Source organism: Nyctibius grandis, chromosome 11 (assembly GCF_013368605.1).
Source record: "Nyctibius grandis isolate bNycGra1 chromosome 11, bNycGra1.pri, whole genome shotgun sequence".
NCBI lineage: Eukaryota > Metazoa > Chordata > Aves > Nyctibiiformes > Nyctibiidae > Nyctibius > Nyctibius grandis.
In genome coordinates, this window is record NC_090668.1 from 4,154,663 (window position 1) to 4,168,172 (window position 13,510).

The 13,510-nt window shown below is 51.6% G+C and overlaps 1 non-coding gene across 1 annotated transcript; it reads left to right on the forward strand.

Moving 5' to 3' along the window:
- The first annotated feature begins 3,188 nt into the window (after positions 1 to 3,188).
- Positions 3,189 to 3,270, forward strand: TRNAS-AGA (transfer RNA serine (anticodon AGA)). Its single transcript has one exon. It is a non-coding gene; the product is annotated as a tRNA-Ser (tRNA).
- The last annotated feature ends 10,240 nt before the right edge of the window (positions 3,271 to 13,510 follow it).

Below are 13,510 nucleotides of genomic sequence, written 5' to 3' on the forward strand. Positions count from 1 at the left end.
ACTCCAGTGGTGCCGCAGTGTAGCTGATTCCCACTTCTGCACAGCTATGGGTTCTGTGAACCCTGCCAAAGGGACACTAAGGTGATTAAGACGTTGGCTCATCTTTCATACAAGGACAGGCTGGGAGAGTTGGGGTTGGTTGGCCTGGGGAAGGGAAGGCTGAGGGGGTATCTTATCCATTTCTCTAAATGCCTGGGGTGGGAAGGTGCACAGGCAGAGTAAAGAAGAGAGCGCCATCCTCTTGTTTGTGGTGTCCAGTGAGAGGGCAATAAACAATGGATGCAGGTGGCAATACAAGAAATATACAGTCATGACACTTCTCTCTTTCAGAGCAGTTGTAGAAATAATCTCCAGGGATCAGGATGGAATGGAAAGGAGGCAAGCACCAAGTTTCATGTCTGGATGTGGGCAGTGTGACTGCATGATGGTGTTAGGGTGGGTATTTCACTAGGAAACAGAGCATGCTCAATCATGATCCCTCTCTTTATAACTGCACTAGCTGATGACAGAGTGTAAATGCTGTGCCAACGCAAACCCTTCATACACAACCCACTGCCCAGAACGGTTTTTGACTGTCAGCATATCAAAGAGCATTACTTTTCTTTGATCGACACCAGAATGGGAGACTGCCACGGTTTAAAGCTGGGCTGGCTATTAAACCAGTGGCAGATGCTCTCTTTTAACCCTCCTCCCCGTCCACCAGAAGGGGAAGGGAAAGAGAAAAGGGAGAGAGACTTATGGGTTGGAAAGTAAAAACAATTTTAATAAATTATAATAATGAAAAAGAGTATAATAACAATAATGGAAATAATTAAATATATACAAATATATACAAAACCAAGATCGAGCTCTTCCAATGTCGGCCACGTCACCACCGGCACTGCAGGGCAGGCTCCGGGAAGGCCCAGGCTGGGCCCAGCAACAGAGAGGAACTGGATTCAGGGATGCACAAACCGGGATCGGGGGAGCAGGAAAACGGACAGAGTCCTCTTCAGACACCGGCCATAGCAGAAGGGCAAGAAGGGAGAAGAAAGGGCCGAAGTCTCAAGCAGGTCAAAGGCTCAAGCAGCCCGAAGGCCCAAGTCGGCCGAGACCCTCGTGATCCCCCCGCTTTATACTGAGAATGACGTGTATGAGATGGAATACCTTTATTGGTCGATTTTGGGTCACCTGCCCTGTCCGCTCCTCCCTGCAGGTGTGACCTTTCTGCGACTCTTCACTCGTAAGCAGTGAGGAATTCAGCAGTGACCTTGGTTTCTCTAAGAATAAGTACAGCAAGAGCCTTTCTGCATAACATCCCTACCGGTGCCTCAGTGATAACTACAAACTCCGAGCGTTATCAGTCCTAGAAGCAGAGATTGTCTGCAAAACATGCAGTTAGTTTCAGAAAGTGCAGTTCCTTAGAGGAGACTTAGCTGAAAGTAAAAATCACTGAAAGAAAAATTGGTCTGGTTTAGGCCAAACCAGGACAGAGACTTGAGAAGCTTCGTCCCCTTCAGGTAGAGAGTCTAGTTGAGAGAGGCTCCTTGTGTTTCCCTTGGCCCACAGGCTATAAGCTGCAAGAGAAATGAGGGTGTTTTACTTCTTAGAGACCAGGAACATAATTACATCCAGTTCCTGTAAACTTCAAGGTGTGTCTGCAATGCCAGAGCCTGGACAGGGTAGGTCAGTGTCTCCAGGGTGATTTCAGGTCAGACAGAGAGGCCTTTGAGTCGTTACATAAAGAACAGACCTCCTCCCACCGCACTCACAGATTGCACACGTGGTGTTATGAAGCACAGTGTGTCTCTGTGTCTTGACTACCATCTAGATATTCTCAGTCTTGATCTGAACCCTGCCACAGCAGTATGATTTTCTTGCCAGGTGCAATCAGCAGCAGCAGGACCAGCTCTGGGCCAGGCCAAGAATGCCTGTCTCCTGGCTCCTGTACCAGCACTGCAGTGAGGAGGCCAGCCTGCAGCCCTCCCAGCACTGGTCTCAGTTAGTCTCAGGGGAGAAGATGCGGGAAGATGAGGGGGGGTAGCTTGAATCCCCAGGGGAAAGCTGGGCATTTTTTGAGCAGGAGAGGCTGCTTGCAGAAGATGTAAGGCATCCATCCTGGAGCCAGGCTGAAGTTTGTCAGCATTGGCCAGGAATTAACACAGGTCAGCTGCGTGGAAGGCAGCTATACTCACCACTATACCACCCATGCACCTGTGTGCACTGCTGCATCCTGCTCTGTGGATTCATAAACTGACGAGTCTGCTCCTTCTGCTCCTTCCAGCTCCCCACACACACGCTTCCTCAAGCCGCTCCTCAGCATCACTTTATCAATTGCAACCACCACCCACCCTTGCTCTGCATGCAGACAGGCACTGCAAGATGCACCACATACATACCAACTACTCAAAGCCATTTTCCAAATACAGGCTCCAGACCCAAAAGGGAATCAGAGCTACTTTTATCCAGTGGTGGAAATGATCAGTTTTGTGGATCATTCAATATCTTGCTCCATGCTCAGGCATTGGACAATGCTTGCCAAAGCTGGCAAAAATATCTGGACATACCTATTCCACCAAAACAAGCTCTCTCCTGTCTCCCTCTAAGTCATCCACATCTCCCATTTCTTCTCCCTTTGACCCTTCACACTTTTCCTCAGACAGGCTCCACCTTGACCTTTCCATACATCTTTCTCACTCTCGCAAGCCATTCCCCCTACACACCAACAACCTGCAAGGCAGACATGGTCTTTGTTCAAGGGTTGACACCACCCTATATCCTCAGGAGGCTGCGGGTTCTGCCAGGAGATCACCATCTTCCCTGCAGGAATGTCCTCACCCTAGTGCTCACAGCAGGCTTGGAATCCCCCTCAGATAAATTTGAGAAGCAAAGTGAAGTCTAATTTCCCACCCCACAATCACCACCATCTCTGGTTGTGTCCACACAGCTGCCTTCCATTCTTCCCTGGAAGCAGCAGAGATGCCAGCTGGGGAGTGGAACCATCCTCCCTGTGGCAGGATATACCAGCTGCCTGGCTGAGGACAAGGTACACCCCTCAAGGCCTCTGGAAGGCTAGCACCACGTGCCTGTCATGCTCAGTGAAGGTCCCAGCTGCAGATCTTCGAGTGGAGCATCGCCCTGAAACTCCCAGGGATCCGGGTGTCATTGCACAGGGCGTGTGATCAGCAGGGCAGAGAGGGCTGGAGCAGGTAGTTGTGGCCGAGTGGTGAAGGCGATGGACTAGAAATCCATTGGGGTTTCCCCGCGCAGGTTCGAATCCTGGCAACTACGGGGCACAGTCCCCTTTTGGGCTGCCTGCAGTTGACCACGCTGCAGCCTTGGGACTCATCTCCACAGACACAGTCTCTCCAGCCAGCTGCACAGGGTACCCAGGGACTCACCCAAACCCCTTTGCCTCTCACACTTGTTCTTGCCTCAGCCTAGAAATGCCTGCATGGATGGGAAATCCTGCTCCCAACCTACAGGTTAGGCAAGGTGGGGAAAGAGAAAGCGCCAGTAAGACGTCCACTGTTATTGATTGCTGAGCAGGGCCTGATCTCACCTCACATCCCAAGCACCACAGCCCCACCTGTTGTTTTCCCTACACCTGAAACTACGGCTACTCATCTCCTAAGACAGCCTGCACAACATGGCCCTCATTGCTAACAAAGAAGGGAACACATATTGTGGATCTGAGATCTTGCAGATCTGAGATCTTGCCAGCACTCACAAAGTGCCCCTCACTTTAGCTGTCATGAAGACAGACTGGTGTGGAGCAGCAGGCAAGTGAGGGGAAAGAGATGGGGCCAGAGTCAACTATGAGCTACAGAGGAGGTCCTTCTTTGCATGCATGGACCTCATTGCTACCAATGAAGTGATCATAGATCTGAGATCTTGTCTGAGGTCCTGAGGATATTCTGCCTGACCCCTGCCCAGCCCTTGCACACACAGACAACCTTTCCCAGGGAGCTTTCCCAAATTTAGCTTAAGGGTGAGGTGATGAGGGGTGGGTCTATCCCATCTCTCCTCTTCTGGGAAAGACATGGAAGTGCAAAAAAGACATGGTGGTGACTGTGACATCAGGAGACGATCCCCTGCCATCACGGACCCTTATGCATGATGTAGAAAACAGCAGAAGTCTTCCCAGAGGACTTCTTTCATTCCCATGCACACCTGCTCCCAACAGAGCAGCAGGAGCAGAGCCCCTGAGAGGAAGAGGAGCTGCTGGTAGCCTGTCTGGGTGGTGCAACATCTTGAGGAAAAGGGAAATGCTAAGGGGCACATGAAGAGAGCCCTGAGAAAGAGAAGGAAGGTGAGAAGGAGAGAAAAGTCCCTTGCTGGTGCATGGTCTGTTCCCTGCAGCCATGCCACTGCCAGTACAGGAAGCATTGCAAGGGAAAAAGAAGCTCAGAGAGGTTGTTAGCATGGCTGAAGAAGGAAAGGGGCAATGGAGAGAGCACCTGGAGCTGAGCCAGGGACCTCTTGATCTGCAGTGAAATACTTTCCCCTGATCCATAGCCCCAGTGGCTGGCAGGCTGGGGGCATACTCCCCATGCTCACATCTGCACCCACGTCCCAGCCCTCTCCATACCACTTTTGCTTTTGTCTCCTCTGCCTGGTTGCTGCATGCTCTGGCCTGTGCATGGGACAGAAAACCAGCAAACACGTTCCCAGACATGCAGGCCTCAGCACTGCCACCTCGTCCCTCTCCCTCACCAAGAGGCTCTACCAGCTCAGCCTGCCCAGAGCCTTCCTGGGACACCTTGCAGCATTTAAGACTGGCCACCACCCAGTCTGGCTGGGACGACCCTCTCCTGTGGGGACTAGGAACCACCCACCCCACCAGCAGTGTTGGACAGGACAGGAATGGCACCAGGCACAGAGCAGGGGTTTCTCTGGCTCCTTGGCAGGCTGCGTGGTGGCAGGGGCAGCACTCGGCCGTTGGCGAGCAGCAAGGGCAGGGCTGGACCAGGAGGGAGGACAAGCCGGGAGCTGTGAGGGAGCACAGCACAGGCAGGTCAAGGCCCTCGTAGCCGAGCACAGTCCCTCAGCCCCCAGGGAGCTGGATTTCCAAGCAGAGTTGCAGCCCTGAGGATCTCGCTGGAGAGCAGCCCCTCTCCACCCTGCAAAGCAACAAGGCTGCCCCCTCACTCTGGGGTTTCATGCAATGAGTGCAGAGCCATCTCGGGTGGTCCAAGAGAAAGCTGCCATCCAGGGTTATGGCCAGTAGATGTGGGGAGAAAGGCAAAGCAAGGCCCTTGCGGTTCCCACCCCAGGCCCACAGCCACTGAGGTTTCCAGGGAGACGTTTTTCCTCCTCGGGCGAGGGCACAGGATAGGGGAAGGGAAACAGGCATAAGCACAAGTGCTGGTGCTGGCAGTGCCAGCGAGCATCAGGCAGGGCTCAAGAGGTCCCAGCTGAGGTGTCGGGGGGAGCAGAGTGGCACAGTGGAAGTGTGCTGGGCCCATAACCCAGAGGTCGAAGGACTGAAACCTACTTTGCTCTGAAAGAACAGCTAATACATGAATTTTGTCAGTGCTCTTGTCATCCCATACATGGGGTAAATAAGAGCTTCAAAACTTTCATGCTCTGAGATAGTTCACCTTTTACAATGACATACGGAGGGGAAGAGATGACAAATGTCAAATGACTGGGCTTACATGCTCCATAAAACATGCCCCAAACCAATCCTGTGGGAGTCCAAAGGGATATTTGGGAATGAGTGTAAAGTGTGGCTGATCGTCCTTGTGCAAGCACACAGGCACAGGTTAGGGCAGTAAGGTCAGCAATTTGTGACGAAGGGGTGGTTGGTAATGAATAAGCTTCTAGAGCCCTGGCAGAAGTGCAGACAGCATACCCTGCAGCTGCTTTCCCATGTGGTGTTACGGAGATGGGACCCATCTGCAAAAAGGATTCTGTCAGGGTACAGCAGGGGAATATCTTGGAGGTCAGGGCAGAGTGTCGAGGGTTGTTCTGTGACAAAAAGAGAGTCCTGTGGGTCTCCATCTGAAAGGGCAGGAAGTCGTGATGCAGGGTTAAGGACAGAAGAGCTGGGAAGAGAAATGCTGGCTCCTTATTGGAGTAGGTTTTTTTACTTATTCAACGGCGAGTTGGAAATAGGCTGGGTTTTCCCTTTGAACAGAAGGGCTATAACAGGGTAGGGAACAGCAACAGTCAAGGGATGACCCAGGGCCAGAGTATCAGTTTTTCAACCAAAAGAGCTCCTGTTGCCAAGGTGGTAGATCTGCATTTACAGGATCTAATTCAGAACTATAATAAGCTATAGGCTGATGTTTATGAAGACAAAGAGTCATGAGAAAAGTGAGAATTGCACAGACTTGAAGGAAAACCACGAGCACCAAGCAAGCACGGAGCTGTTTTTCCCGAAGCAGAACAATTGAGGAAGAAGATTGCTTGGTCAAGAGGAATGAGTGAATAGACGATGCCACTTGACAGAGTGACTCTTTAGAAACTGTGACTCTTTAGAGATTTAACCCTACTCAGTGACTCTTCAATATTTGTAACTCTTCAGAAATTTAACCATACTCCAGTGACTGGGTATTTCTCATGCCCTCTCTGGATGAAACCTGCTGTCTGGTATCTTAGCATTGGGCATGGCAGCATGGTCTGTCTTATGGGTTCAGAAGTACCCGATGCCAGCCCAGTGCTTCAGGCAGTCCAAACGTACCAGGAGGTTGTGTCCTTAGTGTCCCAGGCTAAGGCTGAGACAGAGTGTCCCCGCATGTGTTTCCTCCTGTCTGACTGCTGGGAAGAAGGGCCCTGCTCTCAACACACTTATAAACCTGGGCACAAGTAGAACAAGCACCAGTACAGCTTTTCACCACTGTGTGCATGGACCCTTTTTGGGCAGGCAGTGTGGTGTTGTCGGGGCATGAGGGAAAGTTCCCTCAGGCTCACAGTGAAATGTACCTGAGTTTGGAACAGCCTCGGGAGAGAAAATGGCGTTCTCACTGAGGGAGAGGCCACTTTGGGGCAGAAGGGGACAGTGTGTCCTGGAAGAAAGGACCAGGGTTTGAAGTCATCCAGGACTGTCTCAGCAGAGGAAGGCAGAGCAGCTTGTGCAACCCACAACAGACTGCTTTGGGTCCTCCTGCCAGCTCTTCCCTCTGTCATTCCCTGCCCTCTCTCTTGGTCACTTCGTCAGGAGCTCAGCTAGGACTACGCAAATAGCTCTGCCACTCCCTTGCAATGTCCTATGAGTGGAAAGTGCCCTTTGGCCCTGGAAGAACGCTGTAATTGGTGATGGCCAGGGAGATGGAAACACTGCCAGGGCTCAGCCAGGACCATATGGCTCAGCTGGGGTGGCCACAGGGGAAAGAAAGCATGTACCCAGCAGGTCCCATGGTGTAATGGTGAGCGCTCTGGACTCTGAATCCATCGATCTGAGTGCAAATCTCAGTGGGATCTCAACCTTTTGTCTCCCTCAGGCCTTTCCTCAGCATGCTTACACTTAACAGCCTTCTTGTTGTGTCAGTTCTTTCATGCACTCCCATCTTCCTTTCCTGTGCTCCCAGCCCTGGGACTGATATCAGTGTCCCTTCTTCTGCCCTGTGCCTACCACACCTCTGCAGCTTTCCTGAGCACTGGCCCCTGATCCCTCTCTGCTCCATTGTGCTTGATGGCTGCTCCTCACTGACAGGGCCAAGCATCGTATCTCCAAATCACACAACAGAGGAGGCAAACATCATGGAGTCCAAGCCTCCCTCAAGCAGGATACAGTAGAGGAGGCTGTTCAAGCCCTTGTCTAGCTGGATGTTGGACATCTCAAAAGATGAAGACTTCACAATCTCCCTGAGCAACTGTTTCCCATTTTGACCACCCTCACAGGATTACCGTGTGTTGCATTACTTGTATTTCCACCCCTGTCCATTACTTCTTGCTCTCTCCACTTCTCTGATGGTTTTCTGGTTTTCTCTTGCATGCTTGTTCATTCCTGTTGCTCTGGTATCACTTCAGGGAGCTCCAACAACAATTGGCAGAGTTCCATGCTTGGGGTTATACTTGCTGGCATGGGAGAGGGCAGGATCTCCCTTTTCCTTACAGAGCAGGTGTCTAACTGAGGGAGGAGGAGAACAAACGAACACGAGTCTCCAGCGATGCTGCACAAAGTCTTTAATGAGAAGGAGCAAACACAGAGGCACAGAACAGAGACCAAGAAACACATCTGCAGGGTTCAGGGAGGCACAGAGAATGGCCCATTTCCCAAGGACAAGCTCCATACAAAGTGCTTGCTTTTCCCATTCTGCTCTACCTGGTGGAAATCCCAGCCCACCCAGAGCAGTCCCTAACTCCAGCACCCTCCCTCAATCACCGGGAGGTTCAGCAAAGCAGAAGAGAACGAGCCCTTTCTCAAGGAGCTCAGAGCAAAGCAGAGCCAGAGGAGGCACAGCGAGGCCTGCCGTGCAGCGAGGAGCAGTGGGCACAGGTCTCTCCTGCCAGGTGGGAAGAGGACACACAGCCCATGTGGAAGCCATGGCCACACTCCTGCTGCAGAGTAACTGTCTTCCTTCCAGCTCCAAAGGGGATGATCCACCAGCTTCAGCAGTTCAGATTGCAGCAGGGGGTAGGCAGACACAGCCCTGACCCGCCCAGACCAAAGGAGCCCCCAGAAGAGATGGGAACACCCCCAGTGCTGAGGGAGCTGCCAACAGCAGCTGACAGAGAGGATCCCACAGCTGTGCTCTGAGGGAAAGAGGTGAGGATGGGGCCCGGCAGGGTCACCACCACCGGGGAGGCCTCGATGAACACCGTTGAGTCAGCGCAGCGGGCATTGCAGGGCTCACTGCAGCTGCTTGCAAGTGGGGTTGGGCCACAGGGGCTGCAGGAGCGTGGGGGACATGGTCTGAAGCAAGACATGTCTCAGTGAGGGAGGCAAAGCTGAAACACAGAGCAGAGAGGGAACACAGACCCCCAATGTCAGCCTGTCTTTCTTTTCCTCAGCTCTCTCTGCAGATACACTTTGCTGCCCTCCATCTCCATTTCTAGCTCCATATCCAGAAAGGGCCTGCAGCTGATCTTGCTACTACACACAACCGGCGTAACATGTTACCTTAAGGCTAGATTTGAAGGACTGTGATTAAAGGTGTGCCTAACTGACTGCTTATCACACCAAAACATCCTCTTGCATTTCGTGGTGCAATAGCACAGATGAAGATCAAAGCAAAGATCCCAGCACAAATAGGCTGGGTTGAACAAGGTGTCTCAGAAATCACCTCTTAAAAATACACGCTCTGTCTACAGCTCCCGTTACCCTCATCGTGCCCTCTGGTTTCCACAGCACAGGAAGTCTGACCCACTTTGGGATAGGACCCTGTACAGGGGATTTAAAGCACCTGTGGACAGTTTGATCACGTCCAGAACAAACACTGCTGCATTGAAGAAGGCACTGGATGCACTTGGCCATTTGCTTGGAGACCATCTGCTTCAGGTGCAAATGCTGGTGGGCAGACCTCCCTGCAGCTGAGCCCCATTGATCCCCTTCTGCTTCAAAGAACTCCCCTCTTCCCAACTCTCCCCAGCCAACACCATCAAAATGAAAAGAGGTGACAGCCCTTGAACAGTTCTATTGCAGAGTGAGATGAGGCTGCCCAAGTATCAACCTGAGTAGCCACCATGAAAGCAGTTCAGCCCACAGAGAGAAATGGAGCGGACTCAGTCTTACCTTGTTCCTTGAGGAAAGGGAGGCAAAGAGAGGAGGATGCAGAGCCTGGAGCAGCGCAGGCTTTTATGCTGTGTCCCAGAGCCCTGCAGGACCACAAACATTCCTTGCTGCTGAAGCATCTAAACACCCAGCAGTTGCCACTTGCTGAGTCTTCGCTGGTGATTAAGCCCTTGCCTCTTTCATCTGAAATGTTTTGCTCCCACTTCACTACATGTCCTATCACTACATGCCCTTGTAAAAAGTCCCTCTCCAGCTTTCTTGTAGGCCCCCTTCAAGTACTGGGAGGCTGCTAGAAGGTCTCCCTGGACCCTTTTCTTCTCCAGGCTGAACAGCCCCAACTCTCTCAACCTGTCTTCATAGGAGAGGTGCTCCAGCCCTCTGAGCATCTTCATGGCCCTGCTCTGGACTTGCTCCAACAGGTCCATGTCTTTCTTATGCTGGAGGCCCTAGACCTGAACACAGTAAACAGGTGGGGTCTTACAAGATTGGAGTAGAGGGGCAGAATCACCTCCCTTTACCTGCTAGCCACACTTCTTTTGATGCAGCCCAGGATATGGTATTGTGTTCTGCGAGCGCGCATTGCTGGCTCATATTCAGTTTTTCATCCACCAATAACCACAAGTCCTTCTCTGCAGGGCTGCTCTCAATCCACTCCTCGCCCAGCCTGTATCCATGTTTGGGATTGCCTCGACCCAGGTGCAGGAACTTGCACTTGGCCTTGTTGAACTCCACCTCTCTAGCCTGTCAAGGTCCCTCTGCATGGCATCCCTTCCCTCCAGACCATCAACCACACAACCCAGCTTGGTGTTATCCGCAAACTTGCTGAGGGTGCACTCAATCCCACTGTCCATGTCGCTGACAAAGATGTCCCAATATGGAACACTGAGGGACACCCCTCGTCCCTGGTCTCCACCTGGATATCAAGCCATTGACTGCAACTCTTTGAGTGTTACCATCCCACCAATTCCTTATCCCCTGAGTTGTCTACCCATCAAATCCATGTCTTTTCATTTTAGAGGCAAGGATGTTATGCAGGACACTGTCAAATGCTTTGCACAAGTCCAGGTACATATCAGTCACTCTTCCCTCATCCACCAATGCTGTAACCCCATTGTAGAAGGCCACCAAATTTGTCAGGCACAATTTTGCCCTTAGTGAAGCCATGTTGACTGTCGCCAGTCACCTCTCTTTTTTCCATGTGCCTTAGCATAGTCTTTCATAGTGGCTTAACAACTTCTGCTGGCAGTTCCTTCAGCACACTCAGATGCATCTCATCAGGTCCCATGGACTTGTGAACCTTCAGGTTCCTTAGATGGTCTCGAATCTGATCTTCTCCTACAGTGGGTGGTACTTCATTCTCCCAGTCCCTACCTTCCGATTCTGTGAATTGGGCAGCATGGCTAGAGCACTTGCCTATGAAGACTGAGGCAAAAAAAGAAAAAAAATCGTTGAGTACCTCTGCCTTCTCCATGTTGGTTGTAGCCAGGTCTCCCGTCTCGTTCATCAGGGGGGTACAGTTTCTTTCATCTTCCTTTGTTATCCTACGTACCTGAAAAAAACCCTTCTTTTTTTTTTTTCACTTCACTAGCCAAGTTCTGCTCCAGCTGTGTCTTGGCTTTCCTGATCCCCTCCTTGCACTCCCCGGCCATATCCCTTTAATCTCCCCAGGATGTGTATCCCTGCCTCCACTGGCTAAGCATTTGGGTTTTGTGTTGTAGTTTGGCTAAGAGGTCTTGGCTTCACCAAGCTGGCCTCCTGCCTCCTCTACCCGACTTCTTACACATCAGGATTGAGAGCTTCTTGCACCATGAGAAAAACGTCTTTAAATATCTCCCAGGTCTCATTTCCTGCATTATCTCTGAGGGCAGTCTCCCAAGGGTTCCCATGCAAAAGTTTGCCTTTCTGCGGTTCAGGGGCCTGACTGTACTTTTATCTGTCCTGCACCCCTGAAGACTGAGAATTCCCCCAGAGCATGACCTCTGCAGCCCAGGCTACCTCCAGTCTTACCTCCCTTATAAGTTCTTCCGCACTAGTAACCAACAGGTCCAGCAGTGTCTCTCTTCTATCGGGCTTTCCCTCACCTGTACTAGGAAGTTGTCATCAACACACTCCAGTAGTTTCCTGGACTGCTTGCAGTTCACTGTGGTGTTTTTCCAGCAGATGTCTGAGTGGTTGAAGTTCCCCATCAGGATCAGGGCCTGTGAGCGTGATGCTTCCTAACATCAAAATGATTTGTTTATGTCCCCGCTTCGTAAGGCTAATCAGCTTGGAGGTCTCAGACCACTGTGCAGGGAGATTTTACGTGGGTTTGTTGCACATGGATTGCCTTTGTCACATTGCCCTCTTCATGGCCACCAGTCACAGTGAAATTGAGCCATGAAGAACACCTCAAGTCAGCTCTCAAGTCCTTTCAGTGCAGGCATTCAGGCTAACCCTAAGAGACATTCCTCCCCATGGCTCATAGTAGACACACAGGATACGGCGTGTAGATTCAGGCAGAAGGTCAAGACTTCTCAATCCCATATAGGAGAAGAGACTCACCTCTCCATGGATTTGGCAAAGCTCACTTGCAAGGAAAGATTGTTGTGGGCTATTGGGAAGCCCCTGGTGGGCAGGAGTGATGGCCATGAGGACCTTGATTATGCTCATCAGGTTCTACCATGGACTGGTTTTGTGATCAAAGGGGTGCCCGCGTCCTTCTCTGAAAGAGACCCACACCCAAATTGACCTGTTTTGCTCACCAAGGGCATCCCAGAGGCTAAAGACCTGGATGGCCTGCTTTTGATGAGAGGCACAGGGCAGGGAGTCAAAAGCTCATAGCACTTTTTCCTGGGTCAGGGATGGGGTGGCCCATTCCATGCATTTCAAACTACAAAGGGACATTGCTTCAGTCTCCCAGAGCACCTGGGAGTCATAGCGATGTGGAAGAGTTGGGAAAAACCCTGAGCTCCAGGCAAACATGGGTCACCCTGCTCTGGACTTCAGCGGACACGGTGCATCAGCCTCAGGCATGACAGGGATACCAGAGCTCATAGCCCCAAAGTGCCGCTTTACTCAACGGCATTTCCACACAATTTAGCACCATTCCTGGGTCAACTGCTGCTTCTGTGCAAAATTCTGCATTTGCTGTCTTCCCAGGCACTGCATTTCGTGGCTGCACAAGGCATCATGTGACTCAGCGTGCCCCAGAAAATTGAAGTTTTGAAGGGACCTCTGGAGGTCCTCTGGGCCAACGTTCTGGTTCAAGCAGAACAAACTTCCCCAGTTACCTCAGCAGCCTCAGCAGGTACCTCCAGGCCTTGTCCCGTCAATTTCTAAACAATGCCACAGTCACACAGGTCACTGTCTCTCGCCCACTTCTTCCAGAGCTGCACCATGCCCCCTGTCACTTCTTTTCCTAAAAAGACAGCTGGTATTTCCCTTGTCGCAACTTGCGATTGTTGCCTTTTGCCCTTTTGCAGGGCATCTCTCAGGAAAGTCTGGCTCCAGCCTTTCCACAACCTCCTGTAGCTGGTTGGAGACAGCAGTTCCAGTCCCTCCTCCCCAACTTGCTCATCTCCGCCAGGCTCCACAAACCTAGTGCCCCTGGCCTCACTCCATATGTCAGGTGCTCCAGCCCTTACGTTCTGCCTGATCCTCTGCCGTACTCTCTCCATGACAGATCATCACCACCTCCCTTGTCCCTGGGCACACAAAGTGGGGCACACCAATCCAGATGTGGCCTCTGAAGTGCCAAGGGAAGGGCAACAATCCCTCCTCTCAGCTTTCATCAGCTTGAGTTGTAAAGGACCTATTGAGATGACCCACTCCAACCATGTATCCACCAAACAGGTATGCTTTCACCTGAGC